The 13,334-nt window shown below is 40.3% G+C and overlaps 1 non-coding gene across 1 annotated transcript; it reads left to right on the forward strand.

Moving 5' to 3' along the window:
- Window positions 1-11,893: 11,893 nt before the first annotated feature.
- On the forward strand, window positions 11,894-12,006 carry trnal-caa (transfer RNA leucine (anticodon CAA)). The gene is made up of 2 exons: window positions 11,894-11,931; window positions 11,961-12,006. It is a non-coding gene; the product is annotated as a tRNA-Leu (tRNA).
- Window positions 12,007-13,334: the final 1,328 nt, after the last annotated feature.

Consider the following 13,334-nt stretch of genomic DNA (forward strand, 5'->3'; position numbering starts at 1 on the left):
AAAAAAATAACAATACCTCTTGGTTATATTATATTGCGAAACCCAAGTGTAACTAATATTTAACAAGTAATAGTTTAATTCCATGCTGAAAAGAGAAGAAAGAAAACAAAGTTTCGGCCATGGAGCCTTCTTCAACTGTAACCCTTGAAGAAGGCTCCACAGCCAAAATGTTGTGTTTTCTTTCTTCTCTTTTCAGCATGGAATTAAACTATTACTTGATCCTTTGCAGCCTACACCTGCTGACACAGCTAGCCATCTGAACTAATATTCAACAGGTTCCACTCACATAGAGATTCAAAAATGCTTTATTATCATGACTGTTAAATCACAAAGTTGCCAAGGCCAATACAACATCCAAAAACATCCACAAAGAAAATACAACATAAGCAGATATTCTGCTACAGATTATTGTCTATGTGGCATTCTAGTTTGTGTTATGTTTGTGTACTCCTGTGGTTTTATAAGTGATTTTTCTAGTTTTTTTCTGTGCTGTGGTAGATTTAGAAGTGTGTTATTTTTGTTGTGCTATACTTCCTCCTCTGTATGCAATTGCATTTGACCTCAAGTACAGGCAGCAAAGCTATTATCAAACTTTGGTTTTGATCTTAACATCATCAGAGGGGTTACTGATTTCTGAACAGACTTAGAGTGTGAAAGTCAACAATGTATTATCCAACAACAGGTATTGTTTTACTGGTTCCCCCAAGGATGCATATTGTCTCCGTTACTCTTTGTCCTGTAAGCAAACACCCTCAAGAGCTCTCACCACTCCAGACACTTAATAAAATTTGCAGACGACTCTGTCATTGTTTGTCTGCTGCAAGTAAATGAGTGTAGCTATGGACATGTCAGATGAGTATGATAGGAGGTGTGAAGAAAACTTCCTGAAGACAAATGTGTCCAACATCAAAGAAATGATAACAGGTTTCTGGAAAAAACCCATACCCCCACCCAAACCTAAAGGGGGAGAGAATTAGCTGAGGTGGTAGGAAAAAAAATTAGTAGTTGTGAAATGTTCTGAACCCTAAGTGAAATTTCAAAACAACTTAAAAAAACAGGTCCAATGTGGACATGATCCTCACAAAAGGACAAAATTGTCTTTATTATAAAGGCAACTTAAGCATTGTAATGTTAATGATTCATTGTTGATCTTCTCCTATCGGTCCTTCCTCAATTTGTTTTAATTTTCACTCTGATGTGTGGTTTGGAAATTTCAAGAACCAACTGGGTTGTCTTGTGAAATTATGTCCGTCTATTGTTCACTTGTTCTGCGTACAGCAAAATACATCTGTAACGAATCTTCACACCCCTTGTCTAACTAGTTCCAAGTTCCAACCAACTACAAAACCAATAGATTAAAATTCTGATTCATAGCTGCAGCCATTTCCTTACTTCATACTTGATTTCTGGGCTATTTTTTATATGCATGTTATTGGTAATTTATGTATGTTATTGTTATTGTAGACAGTAGTTAGTACATCACATTCAAACACTTTAAAAAACAACCTTAGGCCTTCAAGGCTTGAAAATATAGAGCTCTAAAATATTGGAATTATTTGAAGACAATATCAGGAGTGCAAGTGGCAGGAAAGAGATGAGCACAACATGTATTCTTATATTATTTAGTATGTTGTTGAAGAATAAAATAAACTGTGGGAAGACTGCAATAACAGCAATAGTACAATAAAAGATGAGAATAACAGTGGAAAAAAAATTACAGGATTACTAAAAAATAAGGAACTTAAAATGCAATCCAACATCAGACAATACTGATAACAGGGAAGAAAGTGCAAGAGACTCAACAGCTGAGGAGAAGGGGAAAATATCACATTGAGATAAATAAGGAAAAATGGGTCACAGGAAAAAATTAAATCAAAGAGCAAAAGGGAAAAACATGGAAAAGCCAGCAGAAATTCTAGCACCAGCACAAAAATAAGGGGACAAAACAGAAAGAATACAAAACAACTGAACAAAGGAACAAGACATGGAAGAAAAGAAAGCCCATGCATTCATGAACCTACACCAAAGAAAAGATAAAAATAGCTTATCTCCACAAAGAGTTAAAACCCATCGTAACCATAAATACTGTAGGGAAAAAAAGTCCCTAGAAAAGCTGTGTCCTGTTTTCTCTGGTTATCTCACCTTTTGGAAAGGGTGATTGTATGCAAAACATTAATGCTAAAACCTGTTTACATATACTGTATCTACCTTCCTGCCTGGGCAGATGGCAGATCCACCACATTCACTTCTGTCAGACCTACCCTTGTAATCCATTACCATGAAAAACTCAAATCAGCCCAGGTCTGGAAACAATGCAAAAGGAGACATACTGTATGGAGAGAGGACCCAGAATCCCCCCTGTAGTAGACTGCTACTGGGCAAGGGGTAAAAAAAATAGAAAACCAACCTATTCCTTTTTTAAAAAAACCCTAGAAGCAGGCACACAGGCGAGCTCAATTTCTAACAACACATAAGCAAAAGAGGCATCTATAAGGGCAGGTGACTGGAGATCTCAATAAGAGTCAACACAAACACAAATGATACAAAAACCAACACAGTCTTCCTAAAATAATTTATGTAAGTATTTTCAAACCGCTTATACTTTCTGAGTACGCTAAAAAAAATCAGTTGTGGACTGTACCTCTTACCCCACATTGAAAGTTTGTATATTTGTTATTTGTTCAAAATAGAGCCTATTGCTTTTTAGAAATCAAAGACACAGGTCACTATTTTTCTGTTCATTTAAAGTGTGTGTTGAGTGCGTATGTGGTCAGATATGTGCCAGCTTCATATGAAGTCGATCTGACTTCTATTCAGGACACTGTATTTGGCAAGCTGCCAGTAATAGGGTATTGAAGATACTGGTGAATAGCTAGCCCAGGTTACTGTTCACACAAATGCTCCGGCAGTTGTTAGGGTCAGGTGATCAGTCCTGGATTCCAGGCCAAAGGAAAACATCCGTACTTCAGGATGGGGTTGAGTATTTTAAACTAGGCTCATCACTAGGCTCATGCAGTTATGTCACATGATGTGGCTGTTTACCCTGTCTACGCCACAGGCCTTTTGTAGTTTAAGGGTATGGAGTTAGTATACTTGCTCCAGCTTTGTGTTTGGGAAATCCAAGGGATATTGGTTGTTTTTTATAGACAATTCAACAATGTTCTGTTTTTAAGACTTTGTACCATACACCGATCTGCCCCGGAGACCCAAGTGATTCTGGTTTAGGTAAGCCAAGGGACAATGATCTTCACGTTACCAGGGGGACAGTGGGTGGACAAGTCTCCCCTAAACAATGTATCTTGTCAGATTATGATGTCAGTCCGTTTAATAATGTTGTTGAACTCCCTTCAGCCAAAATACAGAGGAGCCCAGGCCCAGAATGTTACACATACTGACAGAGAGTGATCTCATTATGTGTGTCATGATGGTGCTGTCTGGCTGTCCTGCTGGTCTGGATGAGGGGTGCGTAGTGTGGTGCAGGTACTTGTCCCATCCTGCTCCATGTCCAGGTTGGAGGGTTGCACCGATTCTGAGTCTTGTTAGCTGGTATGGATTGGTTTGGGGGTGTTGATACCAGAGTGGTCCAAGAGGGGGGTGCAGATGTCTCGGGGGCATTCTTGTTTTTCTATGACTTCACGTTGATTCTGTTGGTTCTGAGTGTCTTGGTTACATACGCTTGTGTGTATAGATGAAAAAGCTATTGAAGAGCACCTCATTCATCTCGGTGGAAGTTCCCATGTTCAAAGAATCCTAAAAAGAGAATTAAAGTTTCACACAACAAAGCATGACTGTGAAAGGTCAGGAGGCCTGACACTTGCACAAGTGCACAACACTTGATTACAGTCAAAAAATCATGAAGCCATGAAGACGACCCACCTGTCCCAGTGTATTACCTGTAGTGTTATCTTCAGAAACTCATTACAAAATAAAGAAAGGAGCCACAGCCACAGTAAGGTTGTATGAGGTTTGGGGGCCTGTCTGGTGTGTAAAACACTTAGTTTCAGCAGAGTGGGTGCTGTATTTGAAATGCTATTGAGCCATGAAGACGACCCACCCGTCCCAGTGTATTACCTGTAGTGTTATCTTCAGAAACTCATTACAAAATAAAGACAGGGGCCACAGCCACAGTAAGGTTGTATGAGGTTTGGGGGCCTGTCTGGTGTGTAAAACACTTGGTTTCAGCAGAGTGGGTGCTGTATTTGAAATGCTATTGAGCCATGAAGACGACCCACCCGTCCCAGTGTATTACCTGTAGTGTAATCTTCAGAAAATCATAAAAAATTAAAGGGGCCACAGCTACAGTAAGGTTGTATGAGGTTTGGGGGCCTGTCTGGTGTGTAAAACACTTGGTTTCAGCAGAGTGGGTGCTGTATTTGAAATGCTATTGAGCCATGAAGACAACCCACCCGTCCCAGTGTATTACCTGTAGTGTAATCTTCAGAAAATCATAAAAAATTAAAGAAAGGGGCCACAGCTACAGTAAGGTTGTATGAGGTTTGGGGGCCTGTCTGGTGTGTAAAACACTTGGTTTCAGCAGAGTGGGTGCTGTATTTGAAATGCTATTGAGCCATGAAGACGACCCACCTGTCCCAGTGTATTACCTGTAGTGTTATCTTCAGAAACTCATTACAAAATAAAGACAGGGGCCACAGCCACAGTAAGGTTGTATGAGGTTTGGGGGCCTGTCTGGTGTGTAAAACACTTGGTTTCAGCAGTGTGGGTGCTGTATTTGAAATGCTATTGAGCCATGAAGACAACCCACCCATCCCACCTGTAGTGTTATCTTCAGAAAATCATAAAAAAATAAAGGTTCCATAACCCAAAACAAAGCTGGGAATAGTCAGATGACCTGCTTAGTGTGCAAAACACTTACCTGCAGCATTGTGGGTGCTGTGGTTTAAATGCTATTGGTTTGTGAACAGAATACCCCTATCCCAGTGCATTGTGCCACATTAAATAAAAGCAAGAGAAAAAGAGATTCAGAACACAAAGCTGTGTCAGTGTTCTGTGTAAAAAGTCGGTATGAACATCATGGGAGCTGTTTTTAATAAGCTGCTGAGTAAAGAATATTTTTATCTTCCTGCTGTCAGTAGTATTGTGAATATAGTTGACCCTTACCTGAATGAAAACAGGACGTAAAGGAAGGGTTTCAGAAATCAAACAAAGCTTTATTCCCGTGCTTACAGTCTGGGTAATTGGAGACTGCGCTGTTCTGCTTCCTATGGTCATATACCGGTTTTTCGCACGAAGCCGTATTGAACAGTATTTCTCGCGTTGTGAACGTGTGCACACAGCGGTCCCCCGGGTTCCAGTTCGTGCGTAATTACGCATCGATGAAAAACCGGAGGTTTAAAAAAAGATAATTAGCTCACCGATAGTTTGATGTAAAGGCTGTGGAAATATCCACAAGTCGTGGTCTTTAAAATGCTTTTGGTTTGAAGGCGTTCTGTGCTTCCATTGCGGAGATATGGACAAAAGCATATTCGTGCTTGGTCAAAAAAATGTCATAAAAACGAAAAAGTAAAGGCTGAGAAATCATCCACAATGTATTTTATACACAAAGCAAGTGTTTTTGTAACTCTAAGAGATTTCGTGAAAGCGCTACAGGGGTGCCAAAATCGTTTTCGAACTTCAAGCTAACTTTACCCCGGTCAGATCATCTATGTGGTGTACAGATAGAACTCAACTGCATGGTGTGAATTCCGTGTTCAGCACAAGCAGAACCTGAAAAACCTTGACGTGATTTGAACATGCAGCCTTTTGATGTGAAGTCAGACGCGCTTCCGTTGCGCCACGAGGTCAAGCCAAACAGTTACTTTTAAGCCCCCATCAGCGTCGCGAATTTTTTTTTCCTCCTGTGAGGAGCGCCGCTCTTCCAAAGAGAGTCTCTTCTTCCCAGACCACATTTTATTCTTGCTGCGCAGCTCTTGAGCAGGTGTTGTTCTCGACAACAGATCCAGGAACACTGATTGTTTTTTTTTCATTAAGGACCCCATGGTGCAACGGTAGCACGTCTGACTCTAAATCCGGAAGTTGAGTGTTTTAAGTACATGGGAGTCAACTGATACTGAACAGGTTCTGCCGCTGAACCTGCAGCCTTCACCATAAGTCCAGTTCCCCAGCCTTCTGACCTTATATGTCCATCCCTTCTTGTCAAAACTCGTATTTTCACAGGGTACCCTTCAGAAATCGCAGTATAGAATGAAAAAACTCCAATAAATCTTGGCCGCTGTTGGTGATTTTCCTTTAAAAACAAATGAATCTCCGAAACGTTTACGGAGTGTATCACTTGCACTGAGACCGAGACGTGTTAAGCTGTACATGAGTCTTTGTGGCTCGGGTGTTAACCAAAAGGGTGGTGTTTTAAGCCCTCCCAGGGACGCTGAGCCTTTTAATGAACATACCCTCCTCACTTCATTTCTCCACGGGCGGTCTTGTACCACAATCAAATACAGAGCCTGTACGGGGCAGTAAGCTTGCAAATATAGCTCACTGTGTATATAATGAAGAAGCAGAGGTTAGTTTCTCATCTGCATGTTGCAGAGCCTTACGAAACTCATACCAACAGCTGGGGTTTGACCCCTGCACGGGCTATTAGTTAAAAGGCCATTGTAAATGACGTGTAACAGATTTTCCAGCTGGCTTTTATGTTTTTACACTAAATTGCGATCTTGAAACTAAAATAATAAGAAATATGGAACACAACCGTTGTTCCCCAAGAAGGAAAGCTGTTTTACACTGATGTCACTCCTTTTAATAAAATCCAGATTGTGAAGACAACTCTGCCTTATCAAAAGAAAATGTTACACAAAAGTTGGAAAGCACACTCTCAATCCATCTGTATATTTGATTTCCGCCATCCATTCAAGGGTGCTTGGTGCTTCGCAAACAAATCATTTCAGGGAAGAAACTTAGTTTAGTGAACTACTGTTGTATTTTCACTGATTGAATTTGATCTTTGTACTCTTTGCATTCTCAGATATAATATTTCAGAATTACAGTTCAAATTTGTTGGAAAACTTCACAGGCATTATTAGGTTAGCACTGTACAATTGTATTTTAACATCTTGGTATATTTACCTTCATTTTAATATAGAAGTAACCATAAATGTTATTTTGTACTTTTGTCGCACTTTTTAAAACATTTTAGCTGAGGATGCAAGGCGACAATTGTATGATATTATTCCTTGATATCAATGATCAGTTGAAGGATTTGAAGAAACTATCAAAGAAACAGCAGCAATAGCAGATGATTTTGTTTTTTGAATCCATCTTTACACCTCAATAATCCATTTGTCCTTGAAAAAAAGAAAAGACAGGCATGTTTTGAGTTTTGAGAGGAATGATCCTCTTCTCGATCGAAAAGAAACGTATAAATTTGATTGCTTCAGTAGAATTTTGGATTTTCTTTCGAAGATCTCACAAAGTATTGCCAGGATCTATATTTAGCGTTCGGTAGTGATAACACTGCTGATATTGATGGAGTAGAAATCTTTGATGTATTGACAGCTTTATCTGAAGCAAAAAGTCCTAGAACGCTGCCTATGAAGTTTTGGGATTCATACCAAGAAATACTCTTTGTTTTCCACCCCAAATGCTACTGTGCTGCACATTTACGCTTGACCACCTGTAACAGTACAGGACACGCAGTGAGGAATTCGTGAAGCTTTCATCTCAGTGCGGAGTCCAGAGGGAGGACTCACTCGCTGAATGAGCTCTCAGGAAATCCTGGGTGAGATTCAAAAGGTAAACCTGGCTCTCTATGAACACGAGCAAAGAGTTCTCACTCAACAGAAGATTGCGATGTGAGTATAGTAATATAAAACACCTGGAGATGCCAGGGATTGAACCCGGGACCTGTGGAGCAGTAAGTGACTTGGAGCGCTAACATAAGAGATACTCACATAAAGTGCTTTTACTGACCATATTACAAATCACAGGAAGTAAGGTCTTAAAACACTGGGCAGTAATGGGATTTAAACCCACATGCCTGAGAAAGTGGAGCCTAAAATCCAGCATATTAGACCATTCAGCCACACTACCTCTGGCCCCCTCTCCTTTCCTCACGTTGCTGAGTATAGGTGCCTTCATGCAATTAAGCCAGGTTTGAATCGCAGCCAATGCATCTCCAAATCTTTTCAAATGAATCTGTGATCTTGTAGCACATCCTCTAAAACCAGCAATCGAAATTGGAAACGTCTTCTTCAACACTGAAAAGCTCAATTAGGACGAAGCAGTTGTACACAGGACAGCAGTACCATATGTGTTCTTGATTGATTCAGACTCGTTCTCAGTGGTTCTTGCTCACCAAAAATCTTAAAAGCTGAGGAAGAACGCTACGAAAAATACTAATCAAAATACAAAATAATAATCAGTATTAACCAGAAACAGCAGAAAAACTGGTCACAATTGTGATTATGTCGTTTCTCTGCTTCAGCAAGGTCAATAAAGGACTCTCTGAAAGTAGTAAAGCACTAAAGCACTGCAAAACTGAATTCAAAATCATATTAGGAATTCTGAGTGGTGCCTGCTTACATGCAATCCAATACGGATGTTGTCTTTAAATAAGAATTCCCTATGTTTCCCTGCCTTTTCCCTGGAGTGAAACTATTGGATTGAAGGAATTCTTATGACAGGTTTACAAGGTGCTGTTGATATTTGGATAAATCTATGAACTCGTGATTTTTATATACTTTAAATAACGGCCATACGCACAGAATAAAATTACTGATGATTTTTCCTGAGACGAAGCACAGCTTATCTTTCCAAGACAGCTGATAAAGGCAAGCCAGTGGATACTCTGGCAGAACATGGAAAAACGTTCAGCTTTGTAACCAACAAATTCCCCATTTAGATCTGACATAGTGAGGTATGCTTTGTGATTGCTTGAAGTGAAACCCACAATCTCTTTTGAACTTAGACAAGTTATTTCTGATGGAGCGCTATGCGGAAAGACTTAATCAGCTCTACCCCTGAGGATGACTCGACTTGAAAATGCAGAACATTAACGTTTCATAGATAAAAGGAGCACAACCGACATTAAAATTGAGGGCGCACTGTGATTTGCACTGACTCAAAAGTGATCTTGGTAGACAAACTTCCCTGCTGAAGGTGGAAACAAGAATTTGTGTTGAGAAGAAGAAACACTTTTTTCTCTCTGCTTTGATGTTAAGCTGATAAAGTAGCTTTTAGCACATTGCTCCACTTGGTGGTTGTAACACAAAAACTCTTAGCAGCAGTGGAATTCAAACACACACCTCCAACGAGACTGGAGCCTTAATCCAGCACCTTAGACCACTCAGCCACACTAACCACTGTGTCATGTCTCTTTGTCTCATTACTTGCCCGGAGGAAGCCGGGTGGCTTTTGCTCTTGTCCGACAGTGGCGTTATGACTATGGAACCGACTGCACCTGCTTTTTCTGAGATGCTTCCCCTCTCATGGTGAGATCTCGAATTCTTAAACACCTCTGGATAAAGTTCTTCTGTTTAGTTCTTCTTCTATTTAGAACTATTCAAACTTAGAACTCTTTGCTGATTTAGGTGGTATATTTCCTCAATTACAGGACAGCACAAACAGTTCTTAATGCAGAAATGGAAGCCTGTCTAAATTTTCCTTTCTGTTAAAGACATTTTGGGAAGCACTTTTTTTGGGACACTGATTTTTCTCCTTTGGGGAGCTAAAGAAGACTATAGGGTGTGGCACAGTGGTAGTGTAGCTGATTCTATCTCTGAAAGTTGTGAGTACAAATTGGGTTGGGGTCAGCTAAGAGTTCTTCACCATCTGCTGGTGCTGAACCCAGACTTCTCACCATGTAGTTGAGTTCTTCTCAATATCTCAGCATCTCCAAAACATCATGTCCAACTTTAGAGACAGCTACATCAGACAATGAAAGTTTGAGACCACTTTATTATTACAGGTTCTAGCAAACCTGAAAGCTAAGGCGTTTCAGGTCACTTTTTTAATTAAAAAAGTGTCTGAAGCCTCTAAATAAAATTAGGCTTTTTTAATTGTGTATGAAATTCACTCCCATGGGCTCTGAAAGGGGAAATATACTGTTGGGATCCTCGCAAGTGAGGTGTCTTCTTGTGGTGAAGCACAGTCATACCTGACTTGTCCGGGATGACCCAAGACAGACTTTATCCAGAAGTGACGGCACCACTCCAAGTAGAATGAGAGAGAAACACAGCACGACATGGGGAGTCAAGAGGCTCCCACAATTCACCTTTCCTCACATTACTGATTTCTTCACTAACGTTTTGACCGTTTTACAATCACAATGACCGTTTCACATTAAATAAGTTTTTAAACCATCAATATTTAAGAAAAAAAATAGTACTTTTTTTTCCAATTATCAAAAAAAAAACATTAAATGCCTTGATTGCATAAAGTTTCACAGACAGAAGCAGCACGCCAGCACAACCAACATTAAAATGGAGGGCACACTACGATTTGCATTGACTCAGAAGTGATCTCGGCAGACGTCATTCCCTGCATAACACAAAAGGTGGCAAACCGCATTTGGTTTGAGTGGACGCAAGAAAGTTTTTCTTTTCTGCCTTGATGTCAAGCTGACAAAGTATCTTCAAACACTTTGCTTAGTTTCTCGAGAGACTGCCAAAAAGCAGCTCCCTCCCTTTTGAAGTCAGTTGGAAGGGGTCTCAACAGAAGCACCTAACAAGGTGAGATTCAAACCAAAGCCCCTGAAGGGGCTGGAGCCTTAATCCAGTGCTTTCCACTGTTCAGCCACAGTTACCACTGGACTGTGTCTCTTTGTCACATTACTTGCTCAGAGAAAGCCAGATGGCTTTCGCTCTTCTGGTCCGACTTAGTAGCATTACGACTGTGTAACGAACTGCACCTGCTTTTTTTGAGATGCTGCCATTCTCGTAGTGAGATCTCGACCTCTGGATATAGTTCTTCTATGAAACAGGCTTCACACGTCTGCGTAAAGCTCCCTTGATGTCATTTTATTTTTACAGCAGCCACATCCGGAAAGTTGTGTCTTTTACGTTTTATTTGAACAACAAAACTACATACAATACAAACAAGAGCACATATAAAGTATCAAGAAAATCGTCAGTGGCACATGCTATAATACAATTACACTTTATGAAAAACGTTTACACGACGTAAATAAAGATAAGGTCCGCACAGCTCGTTCTTACATTTCGAAAGAGTCCGTAAATACCCCTTTACGTCTATTTTGAACTGTTCAAACGTAGGACTCTTCCCAGACCATTTCACTTTATACCACATTCCTAAACGAGGATGCATCTCCTGTTTTAGAACTATTTTGGGCGGTATGGCTTATACAACACACCCACAGTATTCTAATGGTGGACTGCAGATCTGTGCTATAGTTCAGTCGAATTCGAAGGATCCAGCAATCGTACTGGATTGGACTGGGATTCTGAAATGTCTCTTGCAAAAGTATTCGGGTTTGCTTGAACCTTTGATAAAAAAAGTGATCTAATCTGAAACTACCCAGCTTACAATCTCTGAGGTAGTTGTCACTAAACTCGGAAGTGATGTGGCACACATGTGCCGTGTGCCTTTACTTTTGTAAAAAACTGGTATCGGGAAAAGTTTCTTAATATTTCTTTTGATTAGCATGCAAGAAAATGTGATCATTACCTATGGAGCCTGCCTTTTAGAAGTTCTCCCTCTAAACACCTTGTGCAGCCTCCCGACAGACTAACAAAAAGCGCCTTTTCACCAACTCAATTTATAATACGCCCCTCAAAACTCACAACCGAATAACAATCCATCCGTATATTTGATTTCCAAGATCCATTCAAGGCAACTTGGCTCTTCGCAAGCAAATCATTTCAGGGAAGAAACTCAGTTTAATCAACTACTGGTGCATTCAGCACACCACTTGCTCTTGCTTGTCAGGGTGGCCGAGTGGTCTAAGGCACCAGACTCAAGGACATGTGTCTTTCCAGCTGGCTTGGGTGTTCTGGTCTCCAAATGGAGGCGTGGGTTCAAATCCCACTCCTCACAGCTTCTGTTTTTACCTCTCTTGAATTGTTCCAGTGCTAGCTGACAGTGAATGACTGAAATATAAAAGCAGCAGAAGAAAGCAAGCAACTCAGTGCAATTTGTGAGTATTCTGCACTGTTAAAATGCACAGGTTTTCATACTTTTTGGAATTCGTAGCTCAAGAAGTGACTCCTGTTTCATTTTCTATTCACCAACTCGATTTGCATTCCACCCCTCACAACAGACTAACAAACGGCTTCATGTGCCACAGCATTCCCCTGTAGATTCGGTTTGCATTATGAATAGGCGACCCCGAATGAAATATTTTAGTGTTGGCTCAAATGTGAGGAATTTCATGAACCCTCAAAAAGGAATGCTTGCAGAAAATGCCAGCAATTCAAAGCGTGTAGGCAGCATGAACAGACCAATTCTGCAATTTCTTTTATCGCGGGCGGTGCTTTCCGAGTCGATGGCTCTGCATTAGAAATGAGAAGTGCTGAACTCTAAACAAGTTCTTGCCATTACTGCTACTCCTGCTGCTACTCCTTCATCCTCGAAAAAGAAAAGACAGGCATGTTTTGAGTCTCAAAATGATCTTCTGGATCCACAAGAAACATGTAAATTTGATTGATTCCGCAGTATTTTGGATGTACTGTACTTATAACTTCCATCGAAGAGAGATTTCATCAGTTGCATGAAATTGAAACTTTGACTTTTTGTCTGGTATTGAAAATATGTTAAAAAAAACAAACAATTTTCTAACGAACAACTCATGAAGTATTGCCAGGATCTATATTTAGTGTTCGGTAGTGATAACACTGCTGATATTGATTGAGTAGAAATCTGTGATGTATTGATAGCTTTATCTGAAGCGAGAAGTCCTAGAACGCCATCTATGAAGTTTTAGGATTCATACCAAGAAATGCCTTTTGTTTCCCACCCCAACTGCTGCTTTTGCATTACACATTATGTGAACATTACCAGTTTTGGTAGCTTCTGGGCACGATTAAACTGAAACTGAAACTTATTACAAAATTCTTAAATCAGGACTAATTTTAATATCAAATGAAATTACTACAGAAGAAAAGGTTTAACTGAAATAAGAATAAGACTATGCAAGCCTGAAAAATAGAACAATTCAATTTATACAGATGCAGCCATTCAAAGTGCCCGGTACAGACACGTACTGGAGGTAATTGGCAACGGCGTCATGCATTTTGGAGCAAGATGACGCAAGATGACGCGGGGTACCGCGGTACGTGATTGGTTGACCGACAGGAGCACTCGTGGTCCGTTGGTCTGTCGTAGAAAGATTTACTGTAAACGTCTTTACTGTGCCCGTTCATATT

Source organism: Lepisosteus oculatus, chromosome 14 (genome assembly GCF_040954835.1).
Source record: "Lepisosteus oculatus isolate fLepOcu1 chromosome 14, fLepOcu1.hap2, whole genome shotgun sequence".
NCBI classification, from domain to species: Eukaryota; Metazoa; Chordata; class Actinopteri; order Semionotiformes; family Lepisosteidae; genus Lepisosteus; species Lepisosteus oculatus.